Genomic DNA, 23,441 nt, shown 5'->3' with positions numbered 1-23,441 from the left:
ATAAACCTGGCATGGTAGCACGCATCTGTAATCTCAGCTACATGGGCTTCAAGACCAGCATGGGCAGCACAGCAAAACCCTGTCTCAAAAAAAAAAAAAAAAGAAAGAAATTAAAACTGCCATGGAATATAACCGCACATCTATGAAATTACAGAAAACTAAAATTTCGGCCAATACTGTGAGCTATTAAATATGCAAGAACATTGGGAATTCACATAAGCTGCTAATGAAAGGTATATTGCTGTAACTGCTTTGAAAAACTGTAATCTAGTGAGCATGCATCTCATATAAAACTGTGTAGTTATACCAGAATAATGAAACAATGTTTATAATATGTGTTTGTGATAGCCAAAAATAGAATGTGACAAACTTATGCAACAAATATAAAATGTATAGCTAAGCTGTAAAGAAAATAAATTTGCCACAGCCACCCTCAATGATATATGGTTCTTATATATGTCATATTAATTAAAAGAAGCGTAACACAAGGTAAAACACATAATAGTGTTTCATCTGTTTAAAACTGAAAAATATGTAAAACTGTCTTATTTTCCAATATGAGTAGTAAGATTTTAAAGAAAAGCAAGAAAGTAATTCCCATAAAGTCATAATAATTCCAGTGAACAGGAATGAGGTGATCCTTAAAGGAAACCGTATTTTAGAGTTCTGGGATTGTTCTATGTCTTGACATGGGTAGTAGGTACCCAGGTGATCACTTCATAATTTTTAATTATGTCATATGTTATGTATTACATATTTTTCTGTTTATTATATTTCACAATTTAAAAACATGTTTTAAAAATTTTGATCATGCTCATTTTAGTGAGCTGAATAGTGGCCCTCAACAGATATGTCCACCTGTAACTTCAGAATGCAATCTTATTTTGAAGAGTTTCTGCAGATGTAATTAAGATAAGGATCTCCAGGCACGATCATCCTGGGGGATTCTAAATCACCCAGGGGTCCCAGTGAGTACTAAATCCAATGACGAGGGTCCCTCACTCCTTATACCTCTATTTCTTTACCATCCCAAGCTCCCTTTTCTTTTTTGGACTTTATGAATATATTAGTAGGACAAAATTAAGAAAAATAAAATGTATTTCCCCTTTCTCTTACTTTCTCCATCTTCTCTCCCCAAACACTGCAGAGTTAAAACTTGGGCTTCTTCAACTCCCCAGAACACTTTTATATTGTCTAAGGTTCACACTGCAGTAATAGACAGTGTTTAGTTGCACATACAGATGTTGGTTGGGTATACTCACTCTGAATTTTATTTAATCTAGTGTTTTGTTTGTTTGGGGGTTGTTTGGAGGAAAGTTAATTATGTTTTTAAATATAAAAAAAATTCTGTCACTGAAAAAAAATATATAGTGATAATCTTTGCTCACTTTGGAAATGTAATTAGAATGTGTACCTTCAGCACCTGATCCAATTTCCTAAATAAATTTTTGAAATTTGTCACCATTAAAAAGTTTGTTTCACTGAGAGCACACTTACATTGTTCATTCTGACTAACACCATCTCACCTTCACTGAGCTCTTTAATTTCCTAATTTAAAGGAAAAAAAGTAAATTAATTATGCCTAAGAGTTAAGACACCTCCTAATTAAGAAATAGTGGGATAGATTGAGATTATGAGTTGAGATTGGGGCATTGGTTAAATTCACAGCTCTGTGTCTCAATTTAAGCTATTTAACTTTTCAGGCCTACATTTTTGCACTTCTATAAAAAAGATGATAATACCTAAAGTAAAGGATTAGTGCACATACATTCATTAGGTAGAGAATCACTATACAGCATCATTTAAAATTTGACTTGGTCATCAGCCTCATCATGCCCTCCATTTTTTGACTTACCTCCTTCTGATTTCAATTTACTCGCTCACAAACCCTAAATTTCTGAGATACTGTCCTGTCTCTCATTTTTCTTTCAAGTTTCTTGCAGGGTTTGTCTCAACTTCTCTTTAGTTCCTCATCTGCATTCATTGCGCAAACTGCAAAAATCTGATTTAAAAATAAGATTTTTAACATACTTACTCTGGTTCATATATAGCTACATTTCAAATGCAATCTATGTGCCAGTAACTTAATTCCTAACTTCCAGGTACATACTCCTTCCTCTGTTCTCTTATTTTTATAAAAATACAGAAAGCTGGTTTTTAGCCTGTCAAGTTACCATACAGATTAAAAGACTCTATCCCCAGGACTTCTTTGTAGTCTCTTGAGATACAACTAAATTCTGGTCAAAGAGATGTAAACAGAATGGTGTTGGAGGTTGACTAAGTGTCTTTAAAAGAGAAGGGTGACGTCTTCTTCCTTTATTCCCTTTAGCTACTGGGGACATCATAGTGATGTATACACATGCAAAATTTTGGATCTCATAGGAGGAGGGCCAACCCTTGGGATGGCAGAGTGGACATCTGGAAAAAGCCTGGATAACTTTGTTAAGGTCAAGTTAGCCTAAGTTCCCTCCACAGTCTTCTTCTACTAGAGTGAAATAAATTTTTATTTTGCTTAAACACTTGTGATAAGGGAATATTTCTGTTCTATGTAGCTAAGCTAATCCGATCAATTCTACATATTTGACCCAGACATCTCTGATGAGCTGCAGTACTGTATTACAGGCTGCTGTTTAATATTTTAAAAGAACCTCAAGCTTAACCTGTCTGAAACCAAATCCAACATTTCTCACCCAAACTTCTCTTTTTCCTATATTTCATATCTCAATCATCAATGCCAGTATCTAGCCACTAATCCAAAAACAACGTTAAACTAGATGTTTCATCTTTCCTTTGTAATAGAAAATAGCCAAAAGTACTACACCAAATAACTTTTGAATTCATTTCCTCCTTGAATTTACCCCCTTTTCAATAGTTTATTCTTTTTATCTCTTCATCAGTTACAGCAATTTAATAGTACATATCAATATGTTCACTGAATCTTATATATTTGGGTAACACATTTTATGATATTGGTCAATTTTGTTAATATTTTGTTAGCAATCATCAATAGTGATGTCTAAAACTCATGGACAATAACAGTAGCAATTATTCTAGGAATAAGCTAAATATAGATTGCAATACTACTGATAGGCTGTCTCATTCATTAACATTGTTTTCTATATTTGGAATTGAGTACTACAGAAAATCAATTAAACACTCTGGCATGTTGTAGGAATATTTCTTTATTGACTGAAGAATTCAATCAGTATATAGATATATTCATTTTCAAATCAATTTTCTCCTAGTGGTGGGCAGACCAAATTTGAATTCCATAGCTAGCAAGTAACCATTTCCTCACAAGAACATTTTGCTATCTCAGCTAATGCAAACTGTCATTAATGTGAAGTGACTAAAATAAAATTTAAAAATTACTGAATTACAGAATAATTTTACAAAATCGAAGTTGCATTGAGTTCTGGTTGAGCATGGATTTTTTCCCAATTGCATTCATATGACAAGTGAATGAATGCAAAACATACACAAACACAAGAAAGGGAGAAGACACTACAGTAGATGAGAGGTGTCAAAAAAAATTGGTAAAAGAAAAGTAGATGGATACATGGTAACTTATACAATAAAGAAAGCCAATGCCAAAGTTCCCTCAAGGGAAAAACCAAAGGAAGCAAGCCAAACCCCTCCTTGCAAACCACTGAATTACTCAGAAATGAGAAATACTAGTGACTTGTAAATAACTACTAAAGTTTGTGGGATAAGACTGAAAATAGGTTTGTTGAATGACAGGAAAAAATGACTTCTCTAAAAAAACTTTTAACTTTCCTACCAATCCTTAGAGTACCCCTCTCTCCTCAACACACATTAACTTTATGCAGATGTTAGGCAAAAGAGAGTTTTATCTTTGGGTCACTAGACACAGCTGACAGGAGTAGAAAGAAATAAGGAACCAAATAAAAACAATAGGCTTAATATGAAAGTCTACATCATCGAAAGTGGAACTCCCCAGCAAATTTCATATGCTCACCTGCAGGAGATTAGAAAATTCTGCTCTATGAACATTAGACTAGAATAAATGAACCCTAAACATTTATACTTAAAAATACACAATTAAGTGACTCTCCTTACTGTGAGGTATACTAGCCATTTGCAAGTTGACTCATGCACACTAAGCATCCAATCAACTTTTATTCTGAGCAGTAAATCAACATTTTGCTCAACATTGAAAACTGAATGCACGGTCAATGAAAACCACATATAAACCAATCCTCTAAATGAAAAATAGTGAACAAAATCAATAAATAGAAAATAAGATATTGGATAAAAAAGAAAAATACATACAAGGATAATAATTCAAAAAAAATTAATTTTTCCAGAGACATAATAGAAGATAATGTATCCATAAGAGCACACTGAGATTATTAAAAAAGGAAACTCAGAGTAAAAGAAATAACTCTTAGAAATTACTGCATATAATAACAGACACAAAAATATCCACAGAAGGGTTGGATGGTCCAGTTAAGAGTACATTTTAGAAAGCAGAAAAATCACAAAGATATGGAAAACAGACAATAAAAGGTAATACGATTAGAGCACTGATTTAAATTTTAAGAAAGAAATACAAGGTAAAGAGAAACCCTAAAATCATCAAAGAAATAATATCAAAATATTCTCAAAGACTGAAAGATATTTATCTTTCAGGTTGTAAAAAGGCCTGTTGAGTACTCAACCCAGTATAATGTATTTTTTTGTTTGTTTTGTGTTTTTATGGGGAGTGGCACACAGGTTGTACCATTTTGAAATTTGGAAATACCAAAGATAAAGATATAATCACAAAATCTTCTGAAGAGATTAACAAGCACAACAGTTCAAATTACACAAATCTAGATTTAGAATCAGAACATTATAAGATTTTTCAAGAGAAACACTGGAAACTAGAAAACATAACTTCAACATTTGGAAAAACACTAATTTCTAAACCATAATTCCATCTTCAGTCAAATGCCATGTTCAATAATGTTTTTCATAATTGTAGAATCTCAAAAATGTAATGCCCATAATTCCTTTCTCATAAGTTTCTGGAGGAAATGTTTGCCTAAAATTAAAAAATAACAGAAAGAGGATAAGCAAAAGGAATGTCTGGGATGCTGGTGAAAGGAAGTCTGGGGGTTAGCAGCTATGTAGCTGCCTTAGAGATAAGCTGTTGCAGAAGCTGGTTTAAAAAAAGGGGGAGGGGGAAGAACCCAGGAGATTACATGATGTGTTTGTACAGACAGGATTTATAGTGTTTCTGGCATGTTGGAGTGATAAGTATGTGCAAATTAAACAAATGATAAAACAATTTATAAACTACAATAAAAACAGTTGCTCAAGAAACCAACTGTATTCAAAGTATAATACTAAGCTCAGATAAAAGCAAATTTATATACTCATAATAATATAAACATTGAACAATATTGTAACCAAAAATTATAATAAAACTCTTTTAGGATAATGGAGAGAGAGGAAGCATGTTTTTATATTTATGAGCTGATAGTTAAAAGAAATTTCACTGTGGGACGTTAATAGAAACATATAGTCTAAAGTGGAAAATCAAGAAACAGAAATATCAGAATACTATTTAGACACAAATACCGGTAGAAACAGCTTAAATGTTTACAGTTCTTGCCCCTGGTGATTGGGAATCTTGGATAGGGAGATTGGAGCAATAGATCTCTGTTTGTTCATTGTACTGTTTGATTAAAATTCTAATTTATTATATTGAAAACATTTTTAAAAGTATTTTTAAGAAACCATAATAATGTGAAGTATGTTAAGCTCTAGAACAACCAAATATTTCCTAGGAAGATAAATGACATAATTAGTAAGTTGTAACCATGACATAAAGTTATTGAAAAACAATGCTTTGAACATTTTCAACTATTCTTAAAAATTTGAAACCTGCTGATTTCTAAAAATGTATACTTTCCTTAGTATATACATACTGAGTATATATACTTTTTCCACTATTTGTTTAGCATACCCTGTTTTTTACTGTCAAAAAAAAAAATCATTCTAGACTCAAATTTTCAGAAATTCTAAATTAATAAAGTATAAATTAATGTCTCATACTTGCTAGACAGCAAAATCCAAAAAACTGGCATGAATTCTGCATTTGAATAAAACTCAACTGAAAAGTAACAAAACTGAAAATAATCTCTGTACAAGTCTAATGTTTTACAGCATAAAAATGTCACTATTAAGATTTTAAAAAAAGAAAAGTCTCCATTAGCTATCCGAAGTTGAGAAAACACATAAACAAAAATGTTCCCCATTCTATTACTTGTGCATTATCAGGAGATTTCATTTTTGTAATTTATATTCCCACGATCGTATGTTAATTTTATGAAGAGTTAGTCTGTTGCCTTTTTACTAAAGTGAGAGGGCAATGAAAACATTAAGGGATTGGACTATAATGCGTCTGTAAAGGTGAAATCTTAAAGTGAAATCAAATGGGACATAGGAAATCAAATGAGCTTAAGGATTTAACTATAACCATGGAATAAAAGGTTATTCAGTTTTGCAAATTCAAAGCAGTCTCTGAGGAGTCTAATTAATGAATAAAATTCTTGTTTCTTTTACAATAGACCTTTAAACTATTTCTACTCAGCAGTCTTAAAATGATTTCACTAGGAGGTACTGGAGTTATTGAGCTGAAATGGCAGCTGCTGTTTTTCTTAGTTTCCTTTATTCCATAAAAGGATTGGTAACTTAACATTTGGCTTCAAAACACTTCACTGGCAACTCCCCTCTGCTTTTGTTTCTCCCCCCAAATCTAATCTAATTTAGAGTTTTCAAAGGAGATGGATTAGGTTCTTTTTAAAAGTAATTAAAAGCATGATACCTTTCATTCACTAATTTCTAAACTGGGACTTACCTTTCAAAGAATTATCAAAGTAAAATAGGTAAAGTTTATCTTAGAAACTACGATTATCTGGAGAAAGGAGGATCCATATGTAAACTAAGCTCTCTGTACCTGTGGTTTAGCAAAATCTACAGGAAAAATAAAGTAGCTCTCAAATTGCATTTTGAAATGTTCAATGGGTGTCAACACATTAAATCCCTTAAAGATCTAGGTGATATATTTTTATGTTTGAATATGTATTTATTGTAAAAATATATTCAATGCCTTTCTGGTAACAAAGAAGGGCTGAAACTGATCCTATATTTGACCACAGATTTACACAAGTTTCAACATAATATTATTTAGACAAAAGTTTATGGTCTGGAATCTTTTGGTGAGTCATTTTAGAGTCAACAAAACTAAACCAAATGAGTAGGGAGAAATGTAAATGACTTTAAAAATCCTCTGATTCAATTAACTAAGGGCAAGCTCCCTCATACTTTTCACAACTAAGGATTCTTCTGAGGATACAAATAGGCTAATTAAATAGGTAACATTGTGCCTCTTAATTACTCTCATTTCTCCCAGAAAAGTATTATATAAATTTAACAATCTACAGAAACTAAGACATATAGTTTCAACTTTATGTGATGAAATTAAGTTAGAAACACATTTACAGGTAAATTTGTATAATTCCATGTCTTCCCCTAAAATAGAGTTCATTTATACAGAAGGAAGAACGATTTAAATGTGATTGAAAAGGTTTTTAATATATTATAATTGTAAATATATTAATTCATTGAATTGTAAGCCTATAAATAATAGGAAATTCACTAAGAAACAGGTTTGCAGCTAATGAGACATGGCAAATCAGTATGTTAAATATATATGGAGTAACTTTTAAAAAACAGATTGAATACAATCTGTAATGATTTAATGTATCCATCAAAATCTGAAAATAGATAATACATACAAAATAATCGTATTTATCAAAGCACTTTTAAAATAAATAATCAAGGACTTCACACACTACTGTAATCATTTTCATTAATGTAATTCATAATTTTCTGTATATAAATATGGATCATTTAATAGAAATCTTTCTGAAATGAATTAAAAATATCTCTGCCTTATTAAAAGGCACGTAGGTGACAATATTTAACTTTTTCTTATGGACTGTTATCATTATGAACATCACATATGTAGCACTTGGAGGTTTCTGATTCTCTGATATTATCATGTCTAATGATATTTCCATCTTTATCCTGTGATGAATCCCTTCATTTCTAGTCTACATACATATGTGACCCAGAAATAACTACATGATGATTCAAAAATTGGGTACTCATAGTGGCCCTATCATCTTACCACTTTTCCTATGAGAATATTTTTATCCAGAACAGTACTTGTAAGCACCTAGCACAAAGTTCCAACCCATAAAGTATTTATTTCATGTTTTTCTAAAATAAGTAAGTACATGAAGACAGTAAGCAAATAAATAACTTTGGGTGATAGACACACTGGTAGAATAAAACTATGAAACTTCAGCAGGACAAAATCTTCCAGAGAACTACAAGAAGTGAGCATTTTGAACTATAGATTTTGCATGCAGAGGAAATAACATTTTCTATAACTAGAGCATATCTAATAATATAACTGAATGAACGGAGAGAAATCTTATAAAATGTATATTGGAAGCAGACCTGAACACATGGTACATTCTAAAAGTGCCCATTATATTGACTTTCAGCATCTTTAAGCATTTTCATTACTTCTTAACTACAAATCAGAATCAGATTTTTGCAAAGGCCAATCAAAGGAGGCAGGCAGTCAGAGTAGTCAATTTTGACACTGTCAGTTTCTATGTGAAATGTACTTGTTCAAATAACAGTAACTAGATATTTCTTTGTTTTTTATTTCCTTGCTTGTATTTTACTGTTAGCTACTCCCCAAGAATGATAATGGTTTTATTAAGGTAAACAAGAAATTCCTCCAAGGGTTCCTGCTGGGTCCACAACATCCTGAACCAGTGTTTTACCTCCACTAACATTTTTTTAAATACTACCTCATATTTCTGCAAAAAAGACAACTATCAAAAAATGGAAACTTATTCTACATCTCTTTAAAGGCTGTCTTGCCATTAGAATGACAAGCAGTTATTTCAGTGCTTCTGCCACTAATTTAGTGTTTGGGGCAAATTAACTAGTGGGTAAACATTCAATTTGATGGCTAATGAGAAATCAGCTTTAAAGCAACTCCCGAAGGAAACCTTAAAAAAGAACAACCCTTTGTGAGGCCGAGGCAGGTGGATCACGAGGTCAAGAAATCGAGACCATCCTGGTCAACATGGTGAAACCCCGTTTCTACTAAAAATACAAAAAATTAACTGGGCAAGGTGGCACGTGCCTGTAATCCCAGCTACTCAGGAGGCTGAGGCAGGAAGAACTGCCCTGAACCCAGGAGGCGGAGGTTGCGGTGAGCCGAGATCGCTCCATTGCACTCCAGTCTGGGTAACAAGAGCAAAACTCCGTCTCAAAAAAAAAAAAAAAAAAAAGAGAGAGAGAATAACTACGTTTTTGTCTTTGGGTTTTCTCTTCCCATGGCATAACAACCATATTCACTTAATATCCCATTCAACCTAATATCTGTATTCTATAACCTCCACAAATTTCATAGGAAACAAGTACTTAATTTTAAATTAAGAGATTCCTTTAACTTGCTCTGCTTTTTCTGTTTTTTATGGCATTTTTAATGTCTCAGTATTCTAGATGATTTATTCATTTAATATACTTTTTTGATATTGTTTGTCTATACACACACACAAATGAAAGCAAGAACCATGTTCACTAATGTGTCCAAGCATCTTAGCATATTACAGATGCTCAATATATATTTGTTGAATGAATAAATGAATTAAACAAGTAATCAAAATTTCTTGCCATTTTTCATTTCAAAGTGAAATTACATAGAGCATTACAAGTTATTAATTTCTGGAAGGCTCTATATTATGCAAATGTGAGTTCACAAATTTAAAGGATCGAATATCTAGATGATCATATAAGTCTATGTAGGCACAACCTATATAAAGGATTTTTCCTAGGTCTTAGTTAAATATGCAAAATAAGTCAGATATATGGCAACATCCACATCTTGAAGATGTTTATTTTATTATCTTAATTTAACCTAGGCAAGAGTAGTTGAAAGTATTGAAATCTCAACAATACTATTGAGGGAGACATATGTTATGGGAATGTGATAGTTTTAGGTCTAGTATTAGTTTCAGGTGAAAAGTTGCTCATTCTCAATACACTGTCTGACTCAGGAGCTAACAAGGCGAGGAAATTATTCTAAAAGGGAAGATGAAACCTGAGACCCATTGCATGTCTCCAACCCAAAAGAGACTCTTCGGTTTGTCTCCTATTTTAGCAGATTTTCATGGCTTCACTTTTTAAAATGAACTTAGTTCAATACATTTAACCAAAATCTCCTCGGGTTTCTATAGATGTATCCCTATTTTTAGCTCCAAATGCTGGCGTGTTTAGACTTTCAAATGCTGAAGAGCTATATCTTATCAAAAAGCAATAAAAATTCATTGAAAAGTACTTAAGAAACATACAAGTTTTGAGACTCTATCTCTAAGGACTTTGAAAAAGAACACGGAAATAATATGAAGAAATAGTTTCAATCTGGATTTATTTTAATCTGCTTATTTCATATAAGAATAAATAATTTTGCTATATCTGCTTGTGTTAAATGGTGCAAAACAATCAGCCAGCATGATTGTGAGCATATGCAAATAAGAATATCTACTGAAAAATTACAAATCGGTTATCAGTCAAGAACTAATAGTAATTGAGTATATTAAAATGAATAAACAAATTATGGTAAGGGAAGGAACAAACAAATAAAACAAATAAAAATCCCAGAGCCAAGAAAACACAAATAGGCTGGATGTGGCAGCTCATGCCTGTAATCCCAGCACTTTGGGAGGCTGAAGTGGGAAGATCTCTTCAGCTAAGAATTTTGAGACCAGCCTGGGTAACCCAGTGAGACCTCATCTCTACTAAAAATAATATTAAAATTAGCAGGTTATGGTGTTGTGGGCCTGTAGTGTGAGCTACTTGGGAGGCTGAGGTGGGAGGATTGCTTGAGCCTAGGGAGTTTGACCCTACAGTGAGTAAGATCCTGTCTCAAAAAGTAAGAAAAAAAAAGTAAAAACAAATAAAGATGAAGTAATGTTTACTTATCAGAGGTTATATTCTGTAATGTCAGCCCTGTACTGAGAATATCTCATTCTCAATTTCCTCCTCTACACATGAGAAATTTCCATTAGATAAAATGATTTCAGTTTAAAATGAAAAGGGGTGTCACATTTTACAAGGTTCAGTATGTAAAACAAAGCAACAGGAAAAGCATGCAGGGCACCAAAGTTTGACCTGTTTACTTCTCTGACTCTCATTCCTACCACCCCATATGTCTCTTAATAATGTCATTAAAACCTTTAGATACATTTTGCAAAAGTTTCTGGAAGGAATGAAGTTAATAGGCTGCTCTAATTCTGAACATTTTTATTCTCTATGAGATTCCACAGTATAGGTATCGATCATCAATTTAAGGTTTATTCTCTTTCTTCATACCATATATAATTTTCTTATCATTCGTATGAATATAATACTTTCAGGGTATATATCAGACATAAAGAACAGCAATTTTGTACTTAAATTTCTCAAAGATAGATATCATACTTCAGGATAATAAGCCAGAAAAGTATTGCATTTTCACAACTTAGCAGTCAAAGCATATTTGCTTATAACTTTTAAAATAGAAAATGAAAGAGACAGAATAAAAAATTCTCTGTCATTGGCTTGATATGTAATTCTAAGAGTTCATTTAGTTTTAAATTCTCATTTTAATATTAAATCAAGTGGTCAATGAGTATTATACTCTTTCTAATGTATCTTTATTTAGCAAATTTTTAAAATGAATCTTAACTAACATTCAGAATAAACGAGATTCAAAATACTTCTCAAGAGCATTCTCTCATCAAAGGAAGTTTATTTGGTGTTCTTATATTAACATCAAAAACAGGAGGTGGTTAAGAAACGGGGCTAGAATGACAATAAGCATAAATATAAAATTGTTAAACAATTGGAAAATCTTCTGTCTACCTGCAGTAACACACGGAATTTAGCTGTGTATACTGCCACCTATAATTCACTGAAATATAACACATTCTTCTTAGATAAAAGAACATTCATAAATATTCCTGAATGCAATGAAATTCTGCAAGGACAGTGTGAACATCAACAATTTAAGACAAAAGCACCTCTATTTAAATAGAGGTCCTTAAATATCATGGCATTTATCTTTTTAATTAATTTAAAAATTAAATAAAACTTTAAGATTTATTACATTTATGCTTTTACCATGTAAAATTCTTCTTTGCATACAACAGATCTGATTTTAAAACTGAGAAATAATTAGGAGTTATTGTTACAGTCCCTAACTTAATAATCAATCAGATCTCAGGCTCCCAAGCACACCCTTATTTTAAACATAAAAACACTCTATCAGTTATGAGAATGCCAGCTAAACCCAAACTACTAATTTGAAAAAGAAAAAGAAACATTTTTACTTAGAGAAGCATTTGTTTTAAAATTATAAATGAATTTTCCCATCCCAGCCTAGCCTACTTCTGATATGTTGTTAAAAAGAATAATGATAAAGATCAATAGACTTTTAAAATAAACAAATCATGTGTTCTGGGTTAAATATTTACTCATTCTTTGCCTTTCTATGATAAACATAATCTTATTTTAATTCTAGGAAAAAGCATAATTAATCAGATAAGAACCAATATACCAAAACAAATAAAGACATAAAAAACCTTTAGGAAAATTCCAATGTGAATTGCAATAAGAAATAAATAACTATCAAAAACATCAGTAACTTATTTTCATTCAGAATAGAATTTGTCAGTGCTATATGTGCATGTTAGAAATAACAGACCTCAGGATTCCAAAAAATACTGTCAACTTGGGCCCTGAAAACCAGCTTACTATTTAATATCTTTCCAACTGAAATAAGCCTCCTTCCAGAGTGTCTTGAATTTTAACACCAAAACTTGGGTTTTTAAAAAATCCTCTTAATGAGGAATATTTTAAAAAGCTAACAATCCTAGTTACCCACTCTTCCTACTCCAATGTCAAAAGAGACTTACATTTTAATAACAGCATGTCCAAAATTTTCAAGCCTCAGTTTCCCCTTCCAGCATCTTCATCCGTTGCTACCATCAGTGGTTTCACATGACTAGGGCTACCTAGGTGTAGCTCCCAAAAGAAGGTCACTTTCCATTTATTGTCTTGCATCATGAAAAGAACTTCCCATTTCTGCTGTCCTTCAGAAACTTCTGTGTTTTTTTTTTTGTTTTTTGCCTTGGGTAGTAGACCTGAAAGGTACAATGTTATGTCCGGTTTTAAAACACATATCTGAGTGATATAAATATTCAGTACTCTATAGATTTAGTTATCCCATAGTTTTATATTTTTAGTGAATGCTTAAACCCATCTGGAATTCATATTCATATATTGCATAAAATGAAAAAACTAAACTTTCCTTTTCACAACGTTGTGAAAGTTCTCCATTTTAATCCAAGTATACTCCATGTGTCGTGTCATCTGATTTTGTGTGATCATGTCTGTTTCACGGATCTGTTTCTACTTTATTATGACAAAAACAAAGGTTTAGCTACAATGCCATTTTTCCCTCACGTGTGTGTGCACACATGTTCACGTGCATGTGTTTTACATTTCCACCTAAATTATTGCATTCTGGACAACCAACCTCTGCTTTATTAGCTGGCCAAAATACAGAGTTAAGTATTTACAAACTACATAATATCTAAACGACAAACAATATGAGCGTGCCAGTTATGGAATAAAGAAGACTGGGGCTAGTCATCAACCCAAGAGAAAAAAATATATATATACTATGGCAACCAACATAACATATTTGAATTGAAATATCTTCATTTTGGGAGGTTGGAGAGCAGAGAAATTAGAAGCTAAACATTGTCCCCCCTGGCTTGAAAATCAAGACATTGTTTTGAATCTAACAGGTCAATCAACCTTTCTTTTTAACTTAGCCCTGCAACATGCTTTGAAATTAAAGTACCTCCTGATTCTACCTAGGGCAGCAAGTGTTTTTCTGTCTAAGCCATATCTTCTCTTAACATCTAACATTCTCATCTCAGGGGTTTCCTATTAGTATGACATCATGACTTTACAAAATGAACAAAACAATTCAGAATACTGGCCATTGTACTTACTCTATACATATTTATATATTCAATATAGAATTATGAAATGGAAGAAAATCCAAAAAAAAAGAAAATTATAAGAAGAGATATCACTTTTGAGTAGCGGTAGTTTGGAGAAATGCACTGTGTCAATTGGGAGACATCAAGTATTCTAACAGAATTGTGATAAGGTATGGTAAATTTTTCATTTTAGGTAAGTTTCTAAAAATAATTTTAAAAGATGTTACAAATACAGATTATTAAAAACATAGCTTGTGATATTAACTATAATATCTTAGAAATATATTTTAAAATTTAAAACAGAAAGTTAAAAAGTCAAGCATTCATTCATCCAGTCAGTACAACTTCATTAAGTACTAGTTAGTTATGCAGCCAACAAATCCATCCAAAACTGTGAACAACTGAATGACTGTCAGGTTCCTTGGGCTTAAGCAATACTTTTACCACTTGTATTGTCCAGCAAAATGTAAATATGTTATTGTTAAATTAGATACTTGGTTAGGTGGTCTGACTAGGTATGGTTAAAAAAAAAAGTTTTGAGAAAATCAGCAATCAGCACTTTACCATTAAATTAAACCAGCAGCCAAGGTTCTCAAATATATATGCTAATGAACAGGCAATAATATTAGGCTTTATCATAATTCTAAGACTAAACATTGGCTATTAGCCCAAGACATACCAAAAGCATTTCTCAGGTGTGAATGCTGAATAAGGATCTCATGCATTTCTATTGACATCAAATTGGCCAAGTTTCTGGTGGAGATGGGGAAAACATAAATCAAGTGAAACAAAATTGAGGACTGCTGGAATTATGCATTTAAGCAACTAGGTCCAAATTCAGGATATTGGCCCATAATTTAAAACATTCCTTTACTGTTTCTATGATCTTTATAGAAAAGTGTTTTACTATCCCTGCCTTCATTTCTTTACTGTTCAAGTCCCTCTAACCCTCTCCAGATATTTCTTTCTACCAATCTGCCCCACTGTGGCCCTTAAAATCATAACAAAAGCTGTCCTTCTCTAGAAATCTTTGCTTAATTTATTTTATTCAAGTGTTTTCTTTTTTCTCCATGCCTTTAGTACTCACAGGCATTATATGTTTTAATATTTTTCATACCGTTAAGGAAGTTATTTAAACATACATATATACACACACACACACACACACACACACACATACACACACACACACATTCCTTTATCAAATTGATTACAAAATCAAGGATTATGAAATCCTTGAGAAACATGTATCATAATTTATATTTATTTTCCATTCTCTCACTATTCCTATGGCTAGGCTCCAATGCATGTTTTTGAGAGTTTTTGCTTCTTAAATTGTAATAATTGCTAAAGACAATGTTAATAAAAGCGATCATAGGCAGAAAATAGCAAGAAGGAGAACGCTGAAAAGAAAGTTCAAATAAAATTGAGGCTTAAGGCTCAGAATTGAATATTGTAATGAATTCATTCTTTTTTAGGAGGTTTATTTTTCACCAATTTGTTTTTAATTTTGAGAATTTTAGCACTCATCAGCATGAATGAAGTAGAAGGTATAAAGATGTTACACTAAAGAATTGGGAAAAAAACTAAATGACTATCAAATTAGAGCCCTTTAATCATAAAACTTTGACAAATATTTAAATAAGAAAACTTTTAAAATAAATGAACTATCTGGTTATCAAAATACTTTTTATAATATATCCGACTATCAGTTTTATTATATAAATTTTAACTTACAGAAAATATAAGTTTATCTAAAATAAAGCAAATAAAATTGCTATATGATTATGGGAAAAGCTTATAGTTGACTTTTACGTTTTTGAAGCTTAACTAAAACTTAATTAGTTTTCTTCTTCATTAATCATTTGCATCTATTTTTCAAAGTCATATTGCGATTTCCTTCAAAATAGGGACATGGTAAATTTTTGGTACCTGCTTAGTAAATAATACATATTTGATTAAGGAAATAAAACCCCCAAGAAAATTTTTCAACAAGTATCTATTTATAGACTACCTCATCCAAAACATCTTACCATACAAATTGTTAACATTTACTGAGAATCAACTATAGAATAAGAATTTTACCTATATCATTTAGGTTGAAGCCTCAAAATAACAAGGTCAATGTACCATCATAGTTTAATAAATGTTTCAAATGTTTGATACACTTAATAAGGCTTCAAAGTAATTTATCCAAGTTCAAATATTTCGGGAAGCAAGAATATGAACCCAAATTTGGTTTAATTCTCAAGGTTATGTTCTTCACAAATTTACCGTATCATCTCCTGTCATAGTTGGGTACCTTCAGAAATGTGTAAAAGAGATGTACAACCTACCCTATAGAGTTCACATTACATATACTCTGAATTACTGATTATACTTCTAAAATAAACATAATCTTTTCTTCTGTCAGTTCTTAGACCAAAATATTAATACAAATTCTACTTACAGTAGAAAATATGCTGCCGCAATCATCTTTGTTTGATTATGTCTTTAGAAATTTAAAGATACTTTTAAGTTCTTATCCATTTTTCTCCTGGCAGGAATAAATTTAATTGTTTAATTTTGAAAAATGTGTAATTAAAACCATTTTTAAGCAACACTGAAGAAGAAATTAGCATGAAGTGATACTTGAAATTCATTTAACAAAATGCATATCCCCTTTTAAAGATGGATTCAGAAATGCGTACTAAATAAACACCAATATCTGCACCATATAAACTGGGTAGATTTCTTGATTTTCCTTTGCTTTCAATCTCTGATGAGTTAAGAGAACATGGCATACTTCTGGGATCATTAATCAGTGTTCTTTAGGAATGAATGAAGCACAGGTGCCTTTCTTTTGAACTTGTTTCATCAGTTTTCTTGTTCCTTTGTTAAAATCTATGATTTCCACGTTGGGCACTTCTGCACAAGAAAGAGATGGCTGCTTATAACATCGCTCTCTTGTAAGAAAACATATTCAAGCCTTGTTTCACTGATAAAAATTCTTAAAAAAAAGAAAACCCTCAAACATGTTTATAGATTCCTCCATCACCCAACTCAGTGTTGTACCAGCCAATTTGACAAGGATAAAATCAACATTTCTGTCTGTCCAAAATCTTGATTAAATCCACTTCTAAGTCAATTTGAGTTTTTTGTTTGTTTTACCTCCTAAGTAAATTCAATTCAGATAGACTGAAGAAAGCCCATGGGTAATAAAATGAGCCTGTATAAGCAGCAAAAGATCTGGATTTGAATTCTGTGATAATCTGGTGAGTTACTTAAAATTCCGAACATCTTATTAGCCTTAATTATAACGTTGGGATAATGAAACCTATATAGATGGGGAATATCAAATATAACTTACATAACAATTCTAGGTACACATTAATCTGTTTAAAAACCATTAGTAATTTTCACCTAAAAAGAATAGATGAAATTGCAATAAAATAGAACAATAAAGTACAGCATTTGCCAAGCCCATTTAAATAAGATATCATGGAAATAAAGTTTCTTATACAGTTATACTAACCACACAGGGAAACTGAAATACTTTTTTAAAATTGAATTATCTGTTTTACTGTTTGTTCTGATTTACTATGTTAATTCTAATGTAATTCTAATCATTAATGTAATTCTCAAGCTGTGTGTTACATTCTTTTGATAATGTCTTTCCCCAATAATGCTTTAAAACTCTTCAGAATATAGCTCTATGATTTGCAAGCCTAATCACAATTTGAGTTATCTTATTCTGTATTTTAAAAATCAAGGGGTTTCCTTTTAAGAAAATAGTTTACACTTCCCAGACAAATAGTAATACATTCTGGTTTTGTGTCACTATCAAATAAGAAGTAAAACCATTGAGCAAGAAAAAAAAGAATTCTTTCTTGACAACTTCTCTCTTACTCATATAAACTCAATTGGGACTCACAATTAATTTTTGAAATTATTATATATTGACCTCCATATTTGAAGCTTCATTTTTCTGCCACTGGGCCACATCAGTAAAACCCACACATCTCCCCATTAAGCAAAGCAGCTGGCTTTTTAAATGTGATATCTTATAGTTCTTATTTACAATTCCTAATCACATCATTGATTTTAGGAAAAGTAGTTATTAATGCTGTCAAAAGCAGAAACAGGGATTCAATGACTTTTTTTCTGTTCTTCTTTTTTTTATTAACTTGCATAATTAAGATTAAGCCTAATAATGTGTAGAGGGCTCTGGGTGATTAGCAGTTTCCTGTGGTTGAGGAGGCAACGCAGCACAGACACCACGTTCACTTAAAATTCAACATACCTCCCAAAAAATAGCCACTTATACAAACCACAAATGGTTAAATAAAAATGTTAGGCATAGTCAGTAATCATAACACAATGGAAACTAGATTTTTGTGTTTTTCAGACTCAAAACACAAACAGCACATAGAATTTTATTTGATTGATTTTTTTCTGTAATTTAAGACAACTCATAGGGTATATTTCATCTATTAAGGCTAGAAAACTAAGATGCCTGACCTTTTTGCTAGCCCAGGTATGTTTCTAATGCTGTAAAGAAAAAAACAATGATCTGAAAAAGACAGGATAAAATAAATATGAAGAGGTTAAGAGACATTTTGGAGAAATAAGATTTTTTAATATCCAAAGCAATGGAAGAAAAGGGTAAGAAGAGGTAATGCATTTTAATTTTTAGAAAAAGAAGTCATGAGGCAATAAAGACTGTCATTTTGAATGAGATCTATTTATTTACATTCTGAATGATGGTATGGAACAAACAAAAGTTTGCAAAGGACTATTTACTATCAAAAGACACAATATGTGAAGAATCTGACAAGAATGCATGTTCAATGTTTGTCATCAACCCACCTCCCCAAAACCCAAAGAAAATATGTGTATATATATGTATATGTATACACACACACACACACACACACACACTTGGAATCAGCATCACAAACCAGTGCCCAATTTAAAAACATTCCCGGACCTCTTATTGATCAATTTCTCTTATAGAAAGAAGCAGAGTATAGTATCTGAACTGAAACATTATTATTAGAAAATGATATTGTGAGCATTAGGATGTATAATTCATGTTGCTTTCATTTGCTCAGACCATTGTAAAAATCCATAAATCATTTTTTGTTCATGTATTGCTTAAGTGCAATTTGTCATTTTGCATTAGAGGGTGGCTTCAGCTCATTCAGTGCTTTTAATTCACTGTTTAGAGTTTAACAAAATGCTGGCCCTGTTTGATAACTGAAAAGGCACTGAAATGTAAAGCCACACCAATATTAACTAGTTAAAGAAAATGGAGAAGCACATTTCTACTTTAAATATCAAGATAATGGTGCTTGATGGCATAGCTAGTATTTTCAGTCCCAAGAACAAGGATTGGGTTTTTCTCTGATGGGTTTGAAGGATTAAAACACAGTAACTAAAGAGTTACCTAAATACTTAAAATAGCATATGCTATGAATCCTTCCCAGAAATTCTAGTCAACATTCACTTTTTGCTATAGATGAACAAAAACTAACACAATGTCTGTGGCTTTGGCTCTAAAGCCTGGCCTTCCCACCTCTTAAGTTAGGTTACACTACCACAAATAAACCTATTTCATGCTTACCCATAAAAGATGCAATGCACTTTGGGCCTTTTGAATTTGCTCTCGGTGCTGTGCTTGCTGGGAATGACAAGTGCCAGGAGCAACCATTAGTTCAATCCTGGTGGAGCCTGGTTATTGATAAATTAATTTTTTCTTCCAATTCTAAAAAAAAAAAAAGAAAAAACTTCCCTCAAAGCTCTAGGCACACAGCAATAATAAGAGGATTTAGAAACAAATTGCTTTCGAGTCATGTTAAATCATTGCAAACACTCATTTATCCAAAGGCTGGTTAACAAACTTGTTTCTGCCCCACGCTTTGCAGCAAAGGGCAGAGAAGAAAGCAACCCCTTAACCCAGTTTCAAAGTTTGTAAAACACACTTGTGGGATCCTTAGCGCCCCCCTATTTCTGCTGCACTTAAAGCCCAATGAAATAAAAAATATGCACTATCACTCTAATATATAAACAAGGACTTTTATGAAAATTGATTTTGATAACCTCCCTCCAAATAATAAAACTGCTTTCCCTCTGTTTCTTAGGGTTCCGTTTGTCCTGGCTCAGGGTGTACTCCTGGAGGATAGACAGGGGAGGGTGAAGAAGGGAGGGTTATGTACACTAGATTTCCTCCTCCTTTTCCGCTTCAGTAATGGGGGGATTCAGGAACACAGAATATACGTGACACTTCAGAGAGATAGTCAGCCTCATTACTGAGGCTGCCGTATATACGTAAGCATCACCTCACTAAATTCTGGGGTCCATGGGAGTAAGAATGAAAAAGAAAAATGCAGGGATCTACCTGATTGACACAGCAAAGGAAAAAGTAAACCTGTTACATTTAAGAGGCATTTTAAAAGGCAAATTTAAAGTGTTGTTTTGTTTTCTGGGTGACGGGGTGTGGTTGTTTTAATGGCTCTAGGGAAGGAGACACAGAACGCTATTAATGCCAATATTTGATCTTGGCTCCAAACAAAATGCTCTTGGAATTGCCCTTGGCTGGAGCTATCTAACGGGAGGCGGAGGACTAGGCTCTGTTCTGTTCTGCCGGGAAGAAGACCCCACCGTCACCCCGCCGGTCCCTGGCTGGCGCCACCGAGACTAGAAGTCGGAGAGGCGAGACCTCTAGGGGGACTGGGCTCAGCGATGCTGGTGCGGACACAGACCCTTGTGACCCAAGAAATCCCGTAGAGCCCCCAAAAGGCGAGCTCTGCCGAACAAGGGCTCCAGCAAAATTCTCTGGCCTGCCCTGTGCTGATTTCGCCGCTAGGAGACGCCTGTAATCCACGTTTGCGGAGAGAGTTCCATTCAAACACATCTGCCACCGAAAAAAAAAAAAAAAAAAAAAAAGCAGCTCAAGCTCAAGTGTTACAGTGGATGTAGTGATTATTTACAGGCAAATCTGGCCATCTCTCCACGTTTTCATCTCCACCTCTGGAAGCACTCTGGCTTTCAGCATATGACCCAAGTCAGCTCAAACTTCATCTACATTTAGGGGGTAGAAACCTTCTTCCCCAGTTTCTAGATCTGCATTGTCATTCAGCTGCACGTCTCTCACATGCAAACACGCGCGCACTCGCGCGCACACACACAAGTGTTTCCATGCGTACAAATGAACACATTAGAAAATTACCGTCATTTTTTTAAAGGCTCCAGGATTCTGACGAGTCAGCTTGAAGACCTCAAAACATTTCATTTCCTGCAGATCTGAAGAAAAAGAAAGGGGGGAGGGGTGGGAAGTACGGATGCAATACCGTATTAATATTCAGATACACTATAATCTCCTTTTCATTGATCCACAGGTCCCTTTATACACTGCCGCTCCATTCTCAGCCGCAGACGTGATGCTAAAATCATTTTAACTGCAGCGGTTTTCGCTTGGCTTTGGCCAGTCTTCAATTTACTGCAGCTGGTAAAGGATTAGCCATTTTTGCTGCCACCCTTTCCTTCTAAGCGCTCAAAGGCAGGACCCATCTTCATGAAAGAGCCAAGTGCGGGGGCCAGGGGGACGGGTCGTTGGCTGCGGGGGAAGCGCAGAAAGCAGGGCAGTAGACGTGCAATCGCGGGACTCTCAGAAGCATGTCTCCGGCTACAATCACGCCCATGGACACTTGCCCTCCTCAAATCCCTGCCAGAAAGGAATGGCAATGTACCTCTGGGTCGGGAAAAGGACTCTACTTTTCCCGCAGGTTGTGTTAGTGGTATTATCGGATCATTCATTACCAGAAAGCAGCAAAGGACCTTCCTATCTCTTTGCATAAGAAGAATATTGAATAGGGGCTTCTGTAGTGAATAAACAACCAATTCCTTGCTAGTAGCCCGTTAATTAAAATATATATATTTCTATATCTTTCCTTTGAGAATTGGCATTCTATCCACTCTCCAGCATTAAGGAGTTCGCGCTGTGTTTTAACTTCACAAGAACTAGCTGTGTGGATGTGCCGCGTTGCCCCCGCGCCTCCGAAATGGGCACTCACAGCTGGTCAAGCGCGTTCTTCAGAAGTCAGGGAGGCTCCGTAGGGGCTTACACAGAGCCGAGCTCTGGGCCAGAGAGGATGGATGCAAGTACCTTGCATGTGCAAACGTGTTCGCAGATACCCGCAGCGGTGCACACTTGGGTCCCGCGTATGCACGGCTCCTGCCCACCACCCCTCCCGTGTTCGCCGCCGCCCCCCGTCCTCACCCAGCGGGCTGACCCCAGGCTCAGCAGAAATCAGTGGTCTAGTGGTCTAGTCTAGCCTGGTGGGGAAGAGGGATCGATCTCCATTTAAAAAAAAAAAAAAAAAAAATTAGAAAATAGCCGGTGTTCCCAGCCACTGCGTGGCACTTGGCTGCACAAGGCGCAGGGATATCAGAGACGCTTTGCAGCGCCTGGCGGTGCTGAGTGCCGGGTGTCCGAGAGCCCAGCGTTAGGATGGCGGGCTCGAAGGAAGAGGCTCAAAGCAAACTCCTCAGTCACTGATGAACGCGTTCACAGGTCAAAGCTAGGTCCTCAAGTGAGTTAATCTACTTGGTAAGTTATTTTGTGAATATATATTTCGGAAGGAAAGAGGTGCGTCGAACGCGTCTGCACGTCTATAAGCGCTGTCATCCCACACCCTATAGCGTGAATTCCTCCGCTTTTTAGGGCCCACCTCCACCCCCTACTCCGACTGCTTCGCCGCTTTCCACGCGGCTCCCTCAGACCCCTCAATCTTAGATTGACACATGCCATATAATACCCACTTTTAAAATGCCCTGCCAATCTCTGCTAGGGTCTCTTAATTAGGTAACCCTTGCCAATTAGTGGCCCCTGCGCTACTTTTTCCCCTTCTCGATGATTTATTTCCATGATCCGTTTTAGGGAAAATACCTTAAAGGAAAAAGAATGTTAGCATCATTGGAAATCCCGCTCCTCAGAGAGGATACCGCAGCTGTTGCTATTATGTTTTCACATTTGCTGATGCAAACAGGGGAACCTCTCTATTCCCTCCCCATTACCTGCGGCTGGGGACTGGGAACTTTCCGCGGCAGTGTCCCCAGCCAGCGCCTCGGGACCTGCGGGGCTGTTCTCGCTCTCACACTCACACTCACCCCGGTCGCCCAGGCGAGAGTTCCGTCCCGCCCCGCCCGGCTGCCGCGTGACGTGTCTGTTTGACGGCCGGTTTGGCCAATCACCGGTAGCCCGGTGGGTGGTGCTCCTCTGTGATTTGTTGGCAGAATGAGGGCGCT

The 23,441-nt window shown here is 34.4% G+C and overlaps 1 long non-coding RNA gene across 1 annotated transcript; it reads right to left on the bottom strand.

Moving 5' to 3' along the window:
* LOC105710728 (uncharacterized) lies at positions 1–23,284 on the bottom strand. Its single transcript, XR_001105857.2, has 6 exons — positions 23,211–23,284; positions 21,364–21,437; positions 19,759–19,899; positions 13,056–13,283; positions 1,856–2,002; positions 1–79 (listed from the first exon to the last, which is right to left on the bottom strand). It is a non-coding gene; the product is annotated as an uncharacterized LOC105710728 (long non-coding RNA).
* Between the last annotated feature and the right edge of the window lie 157 nt (positions 23,285–23,441).

The sequence above is a fragment of the Aotus nancymaae genome, unplaced genomic scaffold, assembly GCF_030222135.1.
Source record: "Aotus nancymaae isolate 86718 unplaced genomic scaffold, 86718_ANA_hifiasm-v0.15.2.pri h1tg000033l, whole genome shotgun sequence".
Classification (NCBI taxonomy): domain Eukaryota; kingdom Metazoa; phylum Chordata; class Mammalia; order Primates; family Aotidae; genus Aotus; species Aotus nancymaae.
This window is presented reverse-complemented; position numbering and strand designations above follow the sequence as displayed.